The 19,963-nt window shown below is 33.4% G+C and overlaps 1 non-coding gene across 1 annotated transcript; it reads right to left on the bottom strand.

Moving 5' to 3' along the window:
• Positions 1 to 18,570: 18,570 nt before the first annotated feature.
• On the bottom strand, positions 18,571 to 18,644 carry TRNAV-CAC. Its single transcript has one exon. It is a non-coding gene; the product is annotated as a tRNA-Val (tRNA).
• Positions 18,645 to 19,963: the final 1,319 nt, after the last annotated feature.

The following is a 19,963-nucleotide window of genomic DNA, read 5'->3' as shown; positions in this document are numbered from 1 at the left end:
TCTCTTTAAAATGATAAATGACCTACTCGCATTGATGGGTGCTGAGGCCCCATATTAAGTATCATGAGGTCTTTTCTTGTACTTGGTGTAGTCATAAGTTTTTTAACAATTCATGCATGTATATACATTGATCAAGCCTTTGCTTGCACTCTTTGTCTTCTACAATCTTAGATTAGATATTAGTTGCAATAATTTTGGGGAGAAAAAGGACAAATAAAGAAGTCTAGGAATAATTTCAGTAAATTTCCCAAAAGGTAATGTTATTTCTTCCGTTCTATTTTACTTGGTGGAATCGGATTTTCTCCGATGAAATATTATTTCACCTCTGTTAATTTGATTGTTTAATTTTACAGTATATTATATACATCATATATCTTCAAAGTATACAATTCACATTAATAATACAAAATAGTAAAAAATAGTTGAAGCATATACTTTTGTGTATCCCATAGTGGTAAACAACACGTGGAGTGTATATGCAGAACATATTCAAGAGGATATTTTGTAAATATTTTTCTAATAGTTACGGAATATAATATGTTATAAAACTTAATTAGCTTTTTGCCGCTGAGCACGTAGTGTAAATGTCCCTAATTCTTAAATCAATTAAATTTCCTTATATATCATCCTAAAATCCCTCTACGCTTTCCATCTCCCCCACCAAGTTTTGTTTTCCTAAAGAAAGAAAAAAAAAACATGAAAGCACTTAAAAAATGAGTAAGGAATCCACTATGATCAATAATAGAGAGATGCAATGATGTAGTATTTGAAAAATAATATACATATTATAAGGTGCAATAGCATAAAAATCACACATTTAGAAGACCAACCATGTGAAAGATTCTAATTCCAAGAATTCATGAACAATGGGAAAGCATTATTCAAGCTGTGCAACTTCCTCGCCCTTGCACTATTTTTTCAACTGTAACTGCAGGTTGCGGTTAAGACCAGTAAAATATTTGTTTCAGACCTTTAAAGTTTTAATAAATAAATTTCTTTTAAAAATACTATAGTAAATTTTATAATTTTAACTTCACTTAAAATAATAATGAAGATTATGAAATACGTTTTAAAAAAATTATCCCCCCAAAAAAAGTAAAGAACGAAAACACTATCTAATTTTTACTAGAAATATTTTAGAACTTTAAATTAAACAACTTAACTTCATACTAATAATAGAGTTTTAACAACAACGTCCAAGTTAATGTATTGAAAAATAAATGGCTACCATCTTATTAACAAAAATAAATTCTTGCTTTTATTAATAATCATATGAATATTAGAAGTTAAAGATTATGTGTCTTTTAAAAATACTATGCTAAAGACAACTAATATGCAAGAATAAAAAAGACATTTCTAAAATATTAAATATTATCTTATATGTATGGGTATATATTTAAAAAGTTAGCTTTAGACCACTAATTTTATTGAAACATTGTTCAAATGGTAAAATGAGCATTTAAACATATTATAAAGTATTCATGTTAGATACTTACGACTCAAATTTTGAAAAAACTTTTAACGCTTCTTTACCGTGGAGCCATGATTTCTATCTTATGAATTCTAAATTTTAATTTTAAAATGACAACTTCAAGAGATAATTAATAACTAGGTTTCAACTTTAATACAAGTATTATTTAATAAAAATTTTCAATACCAATACATGTTTAAGCAAAAGCTACAGGCTTCGGCGAAAACACAACCAGACGCTTCTACGTTTGCCATAGTGCGTTTTTCAAGTGGCCCAATACACGAATAGTTGGGAATTGTTGTTTCGGGTATACAAGAATCTGTATTCGGCAAAATAACTTCAATACACGTTCAAGAATAAATCAAAAACACTTATGAAGTATACCAACACCTTCAACACAAGATCAAAATAACCTTTTCAAGAAGTATTTTTATTTTTTCAGAAAATCAGATGAAACAGAAAAGGTCAAGTCCTCCGAATTCATAGAGTGTCCTTAAGAAAATAATTCCCCTCAAGTACCCGAGGTTGAGAAATTTTACTCTCAGGATAAAATGGTCTAACAATCTGACTGTAGTAGTACCTCAGACGATCAAATTCTCTTAGAACTCACTCAACGATTAGATAATAGCACGGAGTATTTTGAAGACAAGATGTGTTTGTAAATGTAGAAAATTTCGTGTCTAAACCTGTAGAAAAATGTAGGTTTATATAGTCATTAGATGACCCTTTCGAAAGGTGGCAATGATTCACCAGAAAGGTGTATCCTTTCTGAACAGTCATGTCTGTTCATCAGAAAGTGTGTGTCTTTTTCGAATGGCCACAACCATCCAAACAGTCATACCTTTTTCCGAAATAGTGTATCTTTTATACGAACAGTTGTGTCTCTTCGAGCAGCCGCAACCATCATTTCTGCCTGCAGAAACATGTACGTTAATGGAGGTTCAAAAACTACAAAACTGGTTGCATTTTTTCCTGTAGTTTTTCGGAATGTTCAAATAAATTTTGTCCTAAAAGATTAATCTCATCGATTGATCCTTTTTCAAATCCAAATCTGAAGTCGAGCGAGCGACGACGACGTTGACGTGAGGCACCTTGTGGTTCTTGCCTCACTTACCATGTGGACTAAGTATTTCTTAATATAAACACTTGAAAGTTTCATTTTTCCACCAATGTGAGAAAATTAGTAAACTTTCCACTTTTGAGTACTCTTTTTATTTTAAGTGTTATCTCAATTTTTCCCTCCACTTGATTCTCTCCATTTTACATTCACATTCACATTTTTTAATCGTAAACCCAACAAGAATAAAATATATCACTTAGTAAACATAAGTTCTTAATTACCCTATTTAGCCTAAATTTTAATTAATTATCCTCTTTACTTCATGACTTCTCTTTCCAATTAAAGACAATCCATAACATTTCTCCTTTATTTTCTCTATATCTCTTTTTCTTTTTCAAGTTTTTTTTCCCTTTTCCTTATCTTTTACATTTTTTCTTTATTTTTTTTTCATTTTCCATTTTTTTCTATTACAGTTTTTCTATTTTATTGTTTTTTTCCTCTTCATTTCTTTTTCGTTTTTTATATTTTTTTTCTTTCTCTGTTTTTCCTTTTCCATTTTTTTCATCTACTTTTTTGTTGTTTGTTTTGTTTTTTTCTTTTCTCATATTTCTCCTGCTTTTTTACTTTTTTGTATTTTCTTTTTTCTCCCCTTCTTTGATGTTGTTATCGTATTTTATATTTATTTGTTTCATACTATATTTCAAATAAATTTTTTATTTATATTTGAATAGTTTAGTCGGGGGTCTATTGGAAACAACCTCTTTACTTCTTCGGATGTAGTGGTATGGACTGCGTATATTCTACCCTCCCCAAACCCCACTATGTGGGAATATATTGGGTTTGTTGTTGTTGTTGTTATTGTATTTGTAAATAAAAATATATATGAACTAATTGTATTTGTTTGAGTCTAAAATAATATGCAACATGTCATTTAATGCAAATATATAGTGAGTGTTTGTATGTCAAATTTATCATTTGTATGTGTATGAATCAAGTTGTATAAACATGTATCATTTGATACTAATATAATATTTGTATTTGTATAATTTATCATTTATATTTGTATTTTTCAGTTTGTATTAATAAAATACAATTCGTATCAATAATATAAATATAAGTGTTCGCAGATTTTTTTTAAAACTATTTAAAAATACAAATGATGTTGTCAACGACTAATTCAAATACAAACAAATGAAATTGCAAATACAAATACAATATATGATCAACTTACAAATATACAAAATAGTTTTTTTTAAATGCAAGTGCATCGACGAAAATAGAATAGAAGTACAAATATAAACAAATGAAACCACAAACTACAAATACAATATTCAGTCAACTATGAAATACAAATATAAAATAATTTTTTAAAATATAAATGCAAATTGTATAAAATATAAATGATACTGCAAACTATAAAACAGAAATATAAATACAGGCATGAACTATAAAATACAAATACAATTGTATCAACGAACAAAAAAATATAAATGATGATGCGAACTATAAAATACAAATACAAGTGCGAACTATAAAATATAATTACAATTGCTAACCACAAAACACAAATACAAATGTGAACTACAAAATACAAATACAAATACAAGTGCGAATTATAAAATATAAATACAATTACATCAATAAATACAAAAGTATAAATGATGATGGGGGAAATATAAATACAATAAGCAATTGTGATATTTTTGTTATCATCCATGACTTGTACTCGACATAATCATATTTTTTAAAATACAAAAATATAAATAGAATTAAAAAATAAATAAAAAATATAAAAGAAAATCAAGAAGAAAAAACTAAAAAAAAGAAAAGAAAGAGAAATAGAAACCACATATAGAAGAGAAACAAAAATATGAAAATAGAAAACAAAAAGAAGAAAAAAAGTGAAAACACAAAAACGAAAAAAATGAGAAGAAAAAAAACAAAAAATAAAAAGAATCAAAAAAGGAAAAAATGGAAAGGAGAAAAAGAAAAGAAAGAGAAATAGGGATATATAAGAGAGAAAAGAAACAAAAAAAAAAGAATCAAAAAAAATACAAAAAAGAAAAAAAGAAAAAAAAGAGAAAAAGGAAAAGGAAAAAATGATCATGAATACAAACACAATAAGAGATTATAATGTATCCGTTATTATAAATGATTTATACTCGACGTAGTCAGACTTTTTTAAAATATATAAAAAAATATAAATATAGAAAAGAATAAAAAAAGAAAAAAGAAAAAAGAGAAGCAAATACTAAAGATAGAAGAGATGGAAATATAGAAAAAAAAAAAAGAAAAAAGAAAAGAAGTAAAAAAGAGAAAGAGAGACTTTGAATGATAATTTTGAAAGTTATATTAGGAGCACTCTCATTTTGTTGAAATATAGGTTATTTTTTGTTAAGTCGAAATAAATAATTTTGTATTCTATCGACATTGTTTAAATAGTGTATAAATATTATATAAATAGGTATGTAATGTATTAGCATTATATTAATGGTGCATAATTATATATTAATATTATAAAATAAATTATACAATTTATTGATATCGATATTTAAACGACAATCATGCATTTCATCTTAATAAATAAAAATAATGAAACAACATATTCATTTATTTTTTACACAAAGAAGTGAAACAGTTAGAAAAGAAAAAATTAAAATAAAAAGAGTAAAAAAAAAAATTTAAAGAATGATTTTTTTAATAACACAGAAAAATAATTCAAAAGTTTTTTTTTTTAATATTAGAAAGAAAATGGGCCAAGGCCAGATGGCCCAATGGATGACCGGAAAAGGTAAAAATGCTCATGACATTTTTTTGATAAAACATTTAGTCAATGGTTAGTTTGTGCAACAACAATGACCGATTGGTCGTTTTGAATAATTAAAAAAACAGTGGAATTCAATGAAGATTTTACATAATTCTTCCAATAATTTAGGCACTTACATATCAACCTAAAGTCTCAAACACAACGAAATAGCATTTACAATGTAATATTTAAAGAGTCATGTTTAGAGGGAGATTTCTCTCTAATAATTTTTATGCTTTATTTATATTAAGTTTTCATATGTAGATTAATTGGTCAAATCATATACTAATAATTATACTTTTAGTATATTTTCTTTGTCGTGTGAGTTATCGTCTTTATGGTTTGCAAACTTTAAGTTTCCTCATGACGCTTCCTTGATTTTGAACCCAACAAGTGGTAGCAGATTCTACGGTTCAAAGGTCCAATTGTTTGGTGAAACAAGATTAAAGCTAAGTTCAAAGCGATTTTAAATCAACATGCAATCAATTTGATGATAATGCAGATTTTGTTCAACTACATGTGGAGAAGAAATGTCAATCATATTTTCAAACATTCCTGCTGCTTTCTATGGTTAAAAATAAGATTTAAAATATCATGATTAAAGATAAGTTAAAATATCATGGTATAACGATGACAAGCAGGAATGTTGAAAATATAATTGACACTTCTTCTCCACATATAGTTGAACAAAATCTTCATTATCATCAACTGATTGCATCTTGATTTGAAATCGCTTTGAATTTATCTTTAATCTCGTTTCACCAAACAATTGGACCTTTGAACCGTAGGCCCTGATACTACTTGTTGGGTTCGAAATCGAGGGGGCGTCATGCAAAAGTTTAAAGTTTGCAAACCATAAAGACGATAACTCAGACGACAAAGAAAATATACTAAAAGCATAATTATTATATGATTTGACCAATTGACCTACATATGAAAATCTAATATAAACAAAACATAAAAATTGTTAGAGATAAATCTCCATCTAAACAGGACTCTTTAAAGACTACATTGTAGATGCTACTGTATTATAGTTTGAGAAAGGGGACTTTTATTTATAGGGGTCCAAAACCTTTCCTCTTAGAAAAAGGTTAGTCAAATATGGAAGAGTTTTATATTTTCATTTGAGGAAAAGTAAAAGTAATTATGGTATTATTTTTATTTTTCATTCAAGAAAATAAAATTAAAACTAGAGGTTAGTCAAATATGGAAGAACTTTATATTTTTCTTTCAGAAAAAATAAAAGTAATTATGGTATTATTTTTATTTTTCTTTCAAAAAAAATAAAAATTAAATTTGATAAGAAAATCAGGAAAAAAACCCTAACAGAATTAACGTAGTAGAATTTTAGTAAAAATTATAAAATTAAGAAACTACAAATTCAAAACATCAACTTAAAACAATTTTTTTTGAACTTTTTCCACTAGAAGAAGGTTCACCTATATCAAAGATTCAAGAGGATTTTTTATTTTTTTTTTGTTATATACAAATTAGATATACTTATTTCATTCTATATATGACATTTTTCGAACTAATTGAGGGAGTTCGATTGATTCTATGTATGAGATTTTTAGAACTAATTGAGGGAGTTCAATTGAGTCCCTCTATATTAAAGGTAGGGGTGTACATAGGTCGGGTTGATTCGGTTTTTCATTAAAATATAACCAAACAAATAATGTCGGTTTTCTAAATCTACAAACCAAATCAAACCAATATACAATTGATTTTCTTATTTTGGTTTTAGTCGGATTTTTTTGGTTTTCTTGGGTTTTCGATTTTCTCAAATTTTTTACAACTATAATGTGATTGAAGGAAAAAGTTAAATGTTTTCTCTAAACCGATAAAAAAAATAATGGGCATAGAGTAGTTTCAATTAAAATTAAGTTGACAAATTACTAAGACGTCTAAACTACTATCTCTCAAAGTAATATTATGTGGATACCCAGTGGTTCAATTTCTAAGTCATTAGTCACAGTATCTTGTCTGAAAGTTTCCTTCGCATAAAATGTGAGCATAAAAAAGAATGAAGAATTGTAGACAACTTATTAAAAACTTAACTCCATAAAGTAATTAACTATAACATAATTCCATAAAAAAAAAAGAAAGAAGAGAAACAAACCTAAATCACAACTTAACGAATGAGGAGAATGAGAAAAGTAAGATGAGGAAATAATGAGAACTCTCTGAAACTTGAAAAGTAAAATGTAAAGTGAAGCAATTGAAAAGTTTTAGTTTTTTATATTAATATTGAGCTTTGTATTAATTTGTTACTAATGGATAAATAGTAAATATTATAATTAAAAGCCCAAATATATATATCTATTTTCTGAATATAAAAAAGTAATAAAAGTAATTAGAAAATAGATTATAAGTAATATTTTTTTTACGTATAAATAATTAAAATTATATAATGTATTATGTCGATGTGGTTTGATTTTATTTTTGCTAATACCAAACCAAACCAAGAATGATCGATTTTATTTTGTCAACACCAAACTAATCGAACCAAACCATAAGTCGATTTTTTTCCTCGGTTTGGTTTGATTCATTGGTTTGGTTTAACTTAACGGTTCGATTTGTACATCCCTAATTAAAGGTAAGAATAATTTAAACAATTTGGATGGAAAGAAGACCACGTAACATTTCAAACCAACAAAGCTAAAATGGTAGCGAATTCATTGTCTTTGTTAGCCCATATGTTATTGGGCCTTTAGTTTATGGACCTTTAGGTTATTGGCTATGTATATATATAGCCTACTTTTGTTTTAGTTAGTTTTTATGCTTTTCAGATTATATTGTAAACCTTAGCCTTTCTTTCTTTCAATAAAGTTCTATTAACATGGTATCAAAGCTAGTTTGATCCATGTCCTTTGATTTGTTGGTTGAAGATTTTGTAGCAGGCACCTACTGCGCGGATCGAACAAAGTTGTGTCTGACAGGTTCAACACTATCAATATATCCAACTCATTCTCATGATGTGGACAATGTTTAGTAAACAAGGATAAGACTTATGGAGTGAAGTCTTTTAATGATTATCTAAATTTGGCAGATTTGATCAAATAGTTTAATCTACAGGATTGAACTTTTAGAAATCACCTATGTGAGGGCGAAGTGAAAGTCACTTTAAGGAAAATGTTAGTAAAGGCCTATTCTCTAAGCTCTCATAAGACTGGGATGTGTTCATGGCTGAAACGAACAAAATCGTGAGATCTATAAACAGTAAAAGGTTCGTTGTATGAAATGTGGTGTCTAGGTGTACATTGAAGCTCGGCGTTCAAAGATATCAAATCTAACGATTGACCGAGTGCATCCAATGCATGTTCACTATGGAAAGTTCAAAGGGAAACCTACTTATCCAGATGCAATCAGTCTTTGTTTGATGATCACATACTTGTCCGTAAAGTTTTACAAAGAGTAGTCATTCCCAATTCATGTGGGGGATTGTTGGGTTCAATTGGTGTGAATGAAAAATAAAAAGTTGCTTGGAAGGGACACAACTCTTCAAGTAAAGGACACACCATTTAGGAAAAATGTATGACTGTTTGGATGGTTGTGGCTATTCGAAAAAGACACACTCTTTTGAATGGACAGACATGATTGATCAAAAAGGATAGACCTTTCTGGTGAACCATTGCCACCTTTCGGAAGGGGTACTTAATGGCTATATGAACCTTCATTTTTTCACAGGTTTATTACGAATTTTTCTGCACTTGAACACATTTATTGTCTTCTAAAATACTCCGTGTGATCATCTAACTATTGAGTATGTTCAAAGAGAATCCGATCGTTTGAGATACTACTACAGTCGAATTGTTAAGCCATTTTATCCAAAGAGAAAAATTCTGCAACCTCGGGTACTTGAGGAGAATTATTTCCTCAAGGACACTCCGTGAATTCGGAGGACTTAGCTTTTTCTGCTTCATCTAATTTTCTTTAAAATACTGAAAATACACTTCTTTGAAAAGTCATTTTTGATCTTGTGTTGAAGGTGTTGGAAATTTCATAAGTGTTCTTGATTTATTCTTGAACTTGTGTTGAAGTTGTTTTGCCAAAATACAGATATTTGTGCACCGGAAAACAACAGTTACATCATGCTTTTAACTCATTGACCTTTGTTTTAAATGTCCAAAGTTGATGAAATTCTGGTGCTCCATGGTCCATCCTCGTACTCCAATTCCACTTTTACCCAACTTCTCCAATTTTTTTTAAAATTTTTGATACGTGGAAATTTGCAGTTGTTATTCTTTAACCATGTTTTAAGTAAATTTTGTTCTGATGCAGTAGTCTGAGAATCACATAGGAAATTCAATAAGCAAGCCCCGAGTGCTAACCTTGACCAAAAAAGATTCACATAGTATTTAATCTAGAACAACCCCCAATCTACACACACAGTTAGGAGATTTCTGTTTCAATCAACTCGGCCACCACCAAAGATCTTTGTTTCTATGGAATCTTAGAATTTCTAGGGGCCGATGGACTAGTAATCATCAGTATATAGGACTAATAACTTTCACACATGTGTCGATCGTTGAACAAATATTTGGATGAACTCTAATTTGTATAAAAGTAATTTTTGAAATGTGACAGACTTTTTTACAAAAAATTTACTTTGTGAAGATATGATCATTTTCATGGAAATATCGTTGAACTCCTATTTTAATTTGTTTGGCTTGATTCAAAGTACAAAAATTAATTTCGACGTAAAGTTGAACATAAAATCTTCAATTATTTTGAAATAAAATTTACATATTTAGAAACTGCATAAAAAATTTTATAAGTTACAGTAGTTAACAATTCAAAACAATTTAAATTTAAAGAAATATTTAAAAAATTATGATCAAAGAAAATAATCCTTAGACTATTCAAATAGTAACGAAGACAAATAAATTAAAGCGGAAATAGTAAGCATACTTTATTATTAGCACTTGACTGAGTGATAAAGTGGTATTTCTTCTCTCCCTCTCCTTTCTCCCTAGTCTCTAGTTTCCATCCACCATGGATAAAACTCTAACACCCCCCTGCTACCAAATCCACCGAGAAACAACCCTTCCAGAGAGATCCTCATGGAAGAGCCTACCCCTTCGTATAAAGATGTTGCCGCCGGGAAATTGAACTCCCTCAACCAACTGGGATTGCCTAGGCCCGATCTGAAAATAAAAGAAAAATCTGAATCAAAGAAGATCTTATTATCTTAGAAGGACAAGCTACGCCTCTATACCCCTTGGATTCACTCGATTATCATCAAACCAATAAAAGAAAACTTTGATTTCCAATACCTAAAAAGAAAGCTCGATGATCTGTGAAAACTTTCAGAACCCCTTTGCCTCATAGATCTTGGATTGGGATTCTACACAGTCAAACTCACCATCTTGGAAAGCCAATCACGCATTCTCCAAGGTGGACAGTAGTTTATAGCGGGCAGTTACCTATCGGTAAGAAGGTGGGAACTAAATTTTGTACCAAGTCTCTCAAAGATCGATTCTACGGCAATATGGATCAGGCTCCCACACCTTCCCCAAAAACTCTATGATGCTGCTATACTTTATAGAATCACTCAGAAATTAGAACCCTGCTAAAGGTCGATGCATGCACCTCAGCGGGTCTTAAAAACAGATACGCTAAAATCTGTGTCCAACTTCCCCTGGATGAACTGGTGACGCCCACAATCACCATAAATAATCATGAACAACAACTCTTTTACAAGGGGGAGGGTTTTCTCTGTAACAATTATGGTAGATTGGGGCACACGATGAGTGGTTGTTCCTTTCCCTTGCGCAATCTCAAATCGGCTGAAGGTACCACAAGCAAAGATGGGGACCTTGCAAATACCCCAATTAAATCCCAACTATCATCGAATGGGAGCTCATCAGAATGACAAACGATAACCTTTGCTAAGAAAAAGAAACAAGAAACAAAAGCCCATCCCGACACGAAAGAATTGAACGCCAGAAAAACAAAAGTCCAAGTGGCGGCTCCAGGTAAGTACCATAACCCTACGCTGAACGGGTCAGCTAGGCCCATCACTTTTCTTCTACCTCCCGTGGGTTGAACCACAAACAGCCCTCAAAATCCAATATGGATACCAGAAGGGATATGGGCCCAATATCTAATCAGCTCCCAGCCCTAAAGGGAAAGGAAAGTATGCTGGCATACAGAGGACCAGCACTAGTGCCCCAATTGGGCCACTTGAGCCAACCCACAAGTCCCAACCTCCTTCTGATTACCCATCAAATTTATTTGCCCCTCTCTTCTAAATAAAGATACTGAAATGAAAGAGGCCTACCTCAGTGGGTCCCACAAGGCTGAGCTGGATATAGGCAATGATAAGCCTTCTGTCATGACGATGGGAAACTCTTGCGCTTCCCCCTATTATTTGATAGAAGGTAGCCTCAGTTCAGACACAACATTAAATGCTAGTTATCTTCCCAAAGGCCAAATGCCTTATCTTCCCTCAAACACTTCTCACCACCCCTTATATATAGAGGAATGCATGAATAAGTGTATTATAGACAATAGCCATGGACAACCAAAACTCCAACATAACCATCACAACGGTCCCTCTAGCACACGATCACCAACCAACCTCATGGCTGGAAATTTGTCTAACCAACCAAACAGTCCCAATCCATCTGGAATAAGAGGGAAGACAAATCACTATACTCATCCAGGACTCCCAATAGCTAGCTCAACTGATAATGGTGAGTCTGAACTAGGGGTTACAAAATTATGGACCCAATGTCTGGATGGCCACACTATTCCAAGTAATTAACTCCCCTCTCCAGGAGGAGCTGAGCACAGAATCCATCTCCAGCATTATGAACAAAATAATTCTGACCTTCCCTTTTCTTCCAACTCTCAACCCTGCTCTGAGGCTCCTGGGACTCTATCTTCCCCCTTCATTGGGGGCACCCCAAGTTGTACCATATCCTCCCCTGTGCCCTCAACATCTCCACACCAATACTGAAGAGGATAGAGAGGGTAAACACCCTCGAGGCACTAAAAGAATCCACCAAAGAGCTGAAAGAATTCCTGTCATAGCTAAGAGTACCAAGATCAGAGGTTCTAAGCATGGTCGAACCTTTAACTCTCGACTTCTTAGACCCAGTCCAGGAGATAGTGACCATCCTGATCTCTATGGGGCTACAAAAACTAGGAGTAAGCTCATATATAGTAATCAGCTCGACAAAAGGGACTCCCAGGATCACCCTGACCCCTTTAAACAAGAAGAAGAAGGCCTCAACATTATCTCTCACATCCAACCCCAAGGGGAAGGACAAGGTGACATAATATCCCCACCCCCTACATTCCAAAATAAAGAACTGCATAGTATGAAATGTTAGAGGGGCCAAAAATGTTGAGTTTAGGAAGCATTGTAAGGCAATGATCAACATACATCACCCCTGAATCCTTGCCCTCCTGGAAACCAAGATGTCTGATCACCAAGATCTCTGTGAGGACCTGGGTTTTTATAACTACATCTAATCTGAAGCTTCTGGTAACTCAGGAGGGCTGGTCATTATGTGGAGGGATGACTCCATCTCTATTTCCACTGTCTTTATCACAGCTCAGTCTATCAACGCCAGAGTCAAGGTTAGTTCTTCTCCTCCATCCTGGTTCATTAGCATTATTTATCCTAGCACAGACTTTAGCTCTAGGATTAACCTTTGGGAGCAGTTAGCATCCTTCTCTGACACTTATATTACCCCTGAGGGTAAGAGTTGGTTAGTTGGAGGGGACTTCAATGAAGTGCTTAGAGCCTCAGAGAAATTTGGAGGCTCAAAAGTCAACTTCAATAGAATTAACATGTTCATGAACTGCCTCAATTACTGTAACCTTATTGATCTAGGGTTCAGAGAGAGTAAATACACCTGGTCTAACATGAGATACAGAAATAGGCAGGGGCTCATTCTAGAAAGACTAGACAGGTGCCTTGCAAATGATCCCTGGATTTACTCCTTCCCTGAAGCCACAATCACTCACCTCCCAGAACCTACTCTGACTATTCTCCCCTATCCCTCAACTTTGGCACCACTCTTGCCATCGAGAATAATTCTTTCAGAGCAGAATCTATGTGGTTAAACCACCAGGATTTCCCCAACCTCATCAGATATTCCTTTCACAACTATTCTTGGATCACCTCAGCCACTTCTGACTTTTAAAACAAGGCCAGAACTTGGAATAAACACACCTTTGGAGACATCTTTAAAAAGAATAAGCACTTTCTTGCAAGGTTGGATAGTATCTAGAAATCCCTAAACTATCCAAATAAACACTTCCTCTAAGGGCTAGAACAAACCCTCCTGAAGGATTTCAATAATATCCTCAATTTAGAGATTGAATTCTGGAGATTAAAATCCAGAATTTCCTGGCTCCTTCAGGGTGACTCTAATACTAATTTTTCCATACCTCCACCTTGAACAGAAGGAGGAGAAATAGGATCAATTTCATTAAGGATGAGAGTGGCTCCTGGCACTATCACCAAAAGGATATTGAGTCTACTGTCTCCAACTACTATTCTAACCTCTACGCCATTGAACACACCCTAGGATATTCCAGGACCCAATCCAATCACTCCTCTGAGGGCTCCATCAACTCCTTTGTCCATAACTTGCTCCAAGCTATCCTTACTCAGGAAGAGGTCAAGAAAGTAGTTTTCACTTTCAAGCCTGACAAAGCCCATGGCCTTGATGGGCTTCACCCTTTCATGTACCAAAAGTTCTGGGATACTCTACGCCCCCCATTGTTAGATTTTGTCAAGAAACCTTTACCTCTTATTCAATGGATCCTAGAGTGAACTCCACCTATCTGTGTCTAATCCCCAAGTGTAGAAATGCTACCACCTTCAAGAATTTTACACCTATTAGGTTGTGCAACACCCAATATAAGATTATTACCAAAATTATTGTCTCTAGGATTAAGTCTTTGTTGGCAAATATCATTGGCCCTACTAAAGCCAGCTTTCTGGCAGAAAGAAGATCCTCTGACAATGCTATCATTGTCCAAGAGTATGTTAGTCATTTCTCAAAAAATGAAGGGTAAAAAGTCTAGCATGATCCTAAAAATTAATTTGGAAAAAGCTTTTGACAGGATTGAATGGTCCTTTATTAGATAGACCCTGCTTTACTTCAACTTCCCCACTAGCCTCACCAATCTCATCCTATCTTGTATCTCAATTTCCTGTATCTTCATCCTGGTTAATAGGGGGGAAACATCCCCTTTTAACCCCTCTAGAGGCATCAGACAGGGGGACCGTATGTCACCCTACCTTTTTATTTTGTGCATAGAACTACTTTCCAGAAAAACCAACTATGAGGTTGATACTCTAAACTGGATTCCTTTATCCATCTCTAAAACGGAATCCTCCATCTCTCACCTCTTCTTTGCTAATGACCTTACTCTATTTTGCCAAGGCAGACTCTCAAAGTTGTCATATCATTAACCGAATTATCCATTATTTCAGTTCCCATTCAGGCCAAAGAATTAACTGTAGTAAATCCAAGGTTATCTTCTCCAAAAATTGTACCCAAGAGACCCAGAATAACCTATCCTCTCTCCTAGATATTCAACCTTCTGCCAGCTTTGGTAAATATTTGGGCTTTTCCATATTCCACAGGAAGCCTGTTAGGTCTGATTTTCAATTCCTCATTGATAACTTTAAGAGTAAGCTTGCTGGCTGAAAAACAAAATTCCTTAACATGTCTGGCCGGGTCACCCTTGCTAAATTCTCCCTTTTCAGCATCCCTAACCACATTATGCAGCATATCCATCTCCCTACTTTCATGTATAAAATTATTGATAGAACCCAAAGGAACTTCATTTGGGGCACTACTAAGCTGAGGAAAAAAATCCACTTTATTAAGTGGGACACCATCACACTTTCCAAAAGAGAGGGGGGACTGGGTATGCACAAAGCTGTTGTTAAGAATGCAGCCCTTCTCTGTGGTCTGGATTGGAGAATGCATTCCAACCCTAACTCCTTATGGGCTAGTACCCTCATAGACAAGTATGGTAACAAGGGAATAACCTATACAATATTTCTAGGATTTGGTGCAACATTATCAAGAGCTGGAATATATGCAGGAATGCTCTACATTGGGCCATTAAAAATGGTACCGAAGTGGATGCCTAGACGGATAAATGGATTCCTGGGATGCCTCCTTTATCCACTATCATCCATGGTCCCAATACCAACCCTCGTAAGTCAGTTTTGGTTAAAGATGTTTGGAAGAAGGGAAGATGGGATTTCCTTACTCTACCCTTTGATATCCCTCTTAACATTGGTAATTCTGTCAAAAATTCTTTCATCCCCAGCTCTCACCTTACCAGGGATACCCCCATATGGGTGATGAGGGGTAATGGAGCCTTCTCTTGTAAGAGTGCCTACCTTTACATTGCCAACAAGAACAAAAACCCTCAAACATCTAATAACTCTTTTAGTTGGATTTGGAATTTGAACCTTCCAAATAAAATCAAAACCTTTTTGTGGCTCATTCAGCATAACTCCTTCCCTACTAACTCTAACCTTTATAATAGGGGCATCAACATCAACCCCTCTTGCCACAAGTGCAGCAACACTCAAGGAGACCATCCCCATATTTTTTCTTGCACTATGGCCAAATCCCTTTGGGCTCAGCTTTCATAAGTACAAGGGTTACATTGAGCTCCACCCCAACATGTTTGACCCCAACAGTTGGCCTAACACATGGAAGAGGCTAAACAATCACTACTTTGACACTACCACTCCTTGGAACATCTTGTTACCCTTCTGTCTCTGGCATCTTTGGAAGGTTAGGAATGCCAATTCTTTCCAAAATGCCAAGTCCCAAACTTGCTTCAGCATTCCTCATGCTGAGTCTATAGCTTACCATTTTCTGGGAAATGAGAAAGCAAACCATCCCAAGACTGTCATCAATCTAAGATGGCTCCCCCTCACCCCAACATCTTCAAACTCAACACTGATGGATCTTGTATTGGGAATTCGGGAAAAGGGGGAATTGGAGGTGTCATCCAGAATTGCAAAGGTGATTAGGTTATGGGCTTCAGCAAAAGCTACACTCATGCAACCAACAACCTTATGGAGCTAATGGCCTTAAGAGAAGGCCTAACTCTAGCTCTACATCATAACATCAAACCCTTGACTATAGACGTGGACTCAATGGAAGTTTTAAATATGCTTCACCATGGTAACCCTCTCTATGATTTAATTATTAATGCTTGCAGATCTTTACAAGAGATCTTGGAGAATCCTCCAGGCCAGCACATCTACAAGGAGCAGAATAGAGTAGCGTACGTGCTGGCTAAGCGGGGATCAAAAAAAGACTTTTTTGATAGACTACAGGTCTATATGACTCCACCAGCTAGTGTAGGAATTGTTTTTTGGGAAGACCTAGAAGGAAAAACTCTCTCCCGTTCTGTAAATGCTCACTTTGTAGCGAACCAAAGCAGCTTTGTTTTTACGCTTGGCTAGGCACCAGTACAAACTCATTTAATCGTCAATGCATCTATCTTACCAAAAAAAAAATTAAAGCGGAAATAGTATATTGTCCAAATGCATTGATTCTGACAAAGTCATTTTTCAAAGAGAGGGAAACCTATTTGCCATTTAGACAACTGATCTGTAATATCTCAACGTAATAGTAATACTGACATTGAAAACACAAAATATTGAACCAGTAAAGTGACAAGCTGGTTTAAACATTTCCCTTTTAATTAGTTAAACTAGTCTTTATGTACTGTTTATACCAATAAGGATGAATTTATAACATACATAGGAACTAAAGAGGGGGGGGGGGGGGGACTAATTAAACGGGCAGAAAAGAATTCATTCGAACTCCCTTCATCGAAGAATCACAATACATATATAAGGCTAAACTTTTGAGAGATAATCTGATCCAAGCACCTAAACATCTACTTAATAGCTCAAGTCTTACAGTAGTTAAGTTAGTTAAAGTTAGTTATCAGTCTCAAAGTTAGTTATAGCTCACTAGTACTTAGATCATCTAGCTGATAGGAGTCAGTTACTAATATATATCACTGTACATTTTAAAGATCATCAATGAATAATACACTAACAAGACTCTACTTTCTCTTCTCCCTTCTCTCTGTTTCTTCTACTGCATCTTCTCTTCTCTAAGGTAGTTAGTTTTCAAGATCACAACTATGATCTTGTGGTATTCATCATAAACTGATAAGGAGCTGGGTTAATTAGTGTCATAATAAATATGGGATTATGATCGAACCGGGTATAATGATAAGACTTTAATTAAGTCGACAACAAGAGTTATGTTGCCATGACTCTTTAAAAATACTGACATATTTATGTACTCAGCTTCTTTAAAAATAGTAAAGGATCCGGCATATATGTGATAACATTTTTGAAAAGTCCGAGCAATATATGTTAGTATTCGGCTTATTAATGGTGCGTTACTCTATAGTCAAATGTTAGTCCCAAATTCATGATTAGTTCCCTCTCCACCATTCAAAGTTCACCAAAAACAAAATCAGAAAGGGACAATCATTAGTTTCTATTATCTTGTAAATTCTTAATGCATCAGCAACATACATCATTCAAATATTGAAAATTTTAAAGTTTAAACAGATGAAAATTGTTTCTTTCCATACTTTTTTTCGTAGTTGCTCAAAAGGAAATATTTACACACATACATAAACATGAAACATGGCTCATGTCTTCACTCATGAATGTTTGTGAATAATATTATATATCTTTTTCAAATATTAGATACTCCTACGATTATATGAACGTTGATAAATTAATGATGTCGTTGGCAAGCCTAATATTAGAATCCGAGTGGCCGACTCTTCTTGCTTTTTGTATAGAGCGTTTCTGTAAGCTCATACGATGAGGAGCAACCCTCCTCTTTCCCTTTTCGTTTATTTGATAACCTAGAGCGTAAGGATAAGTTCCTCATTCGTAGTTTTGTAATATAGAGGTGAGCCATTGCCCCGGCCTCTATTTTCCTTTGGCCTATCTATGAAATCTGACAACTTTGGCCCCCCCCAAAAAAAGATACTCCTACAAATGAAAGAATCTGAATATACTTCTACAAATAGTCTAAATATAACATATTTCATACATAAAGGAACAAAAATGCATATATTAATTAGAAACTAAATGTGTTGAATTATATATCACAAGGAGCAAAATGAGACTGATCAATAATTGAAGGAAGAACCACAGTGATATTCCTCGTACAAATTTTTTAAAATAAAAAATGTCTGAGCCCGGGTTCGAACCGGGGACCTCTAGTGTGTGAGACTAGCGTGATAACCAACTACACCACCCAGACGAAGTGATTCTGCAGTCTGCTCTTACAAACTATACATTTTACCTAATTTGCCTCTATATGCATAAGCAAAAAGATATATATGCATCAGTTAAATATAGTTTCATATGTCTTAGCTTCACAATTCACAAGCATATACCTCAGGTATCTAGTGGGCAAAATCATAGGAAAAATCAAAATCAGAGGTTTCATGTAATTTTTTTAAAAGAAGGTAAAGAGAATAATTAAAAATAAATTTATTAGGACTTATGTAAGATTTACAATAATTTAATCACTTCCATATCAACCTAAGCCCATATATAACACCTCCTTCGTCCAAAATTTTTTAATTTGATTTCTCATCTTATTTATCTTTTTTCATTAATCAAGAAGAGACAATTATTTTTTTCATGTTTTACCCTTTATATTAATTACTTTTTCTTCAAATAAAAATATAAACACCATTTAATAGGGGTACTATGATAAACTGATCATGTTATTAATTATTTTTCTTAATCAATGTATCATTTTAATTTGGAACGAGTAATTTGAGACGGAGGGAGTAAAAAAGAAGATTAGTTTAAATTGATAGTTTAAATTGACTAGGTTAGAAAGATGCATGTATTGTTTCAAATCAGACATGATAAAATGGTAGTGAAAATGGAAGATTATGATGTCAGTATCACAAGGAATATTCTGGAGGGACCGCCACTGAATCAAAATATTTTTTGATAACTATGCAAAAGTCAATGTTGCACGATTCGAAACTTCATCACCTTACAAATATTTTGAAATATGAAAGAAAATGATGAAATTTAAGTAGGAGCTATTTACAATTTATAAGGAGATGAGCTTCTCAACTCTCAAGAATTAGTCCCTACCATGTTTAATTTGGTGATGGTATAAAAATAAGAACATTAATTTGTATTGATAATATGTGTAGAAGAATGAATAACTACTTATATTTTTTCCAAACCGGACATACAAAAATGGTAGGGAAAAGGAAAGAATATATATGGTGTAAGCAACACTAGGGATATTCTAGAGGGCCCGTCGTGGTGAAATCAATTTTTGTAGTGGTTTGAATATTCAGGATATTCTCTTTGACAAAAGTCATGCTTTTTCTCTAGACAGGAAAATCAAAGATTATAGGGTTTTGGTTATATCAGCCATGTGGGATACTGAAGTACGTGCATCACTATAGTTAATATCCATGCACTTAATGTAGTCAGTTTTGTTTTTGTGGTTGAGTCGATCATAATGTATTTTCTGGTGTTGGAACTTTTCTTTTCGCTTGAAGTCCGATTAAATTTGGATTCACACTGTAGAAGTTTCATATTGGG

This window comes from Capsicum annuum, chromosome 3 (genome assembly GCF_002878395.1).
Source record: "Capsicum annuum cultivar UCD-10X-F1 chromosome 3, UCD10Xv1.1, whole genome shotgun sequence".
Lineage (NCBI taxonomy): Eukaryota > Viridiplantae > Streptophyta > Magnoliopsida > Solanales > Solanaceae > Capsicum > Capsicum annuum.
Note: the sequence above shows the minus strand (reverse complement) of the source record. Positions and strands in the feature narration are given on the sequence as shown.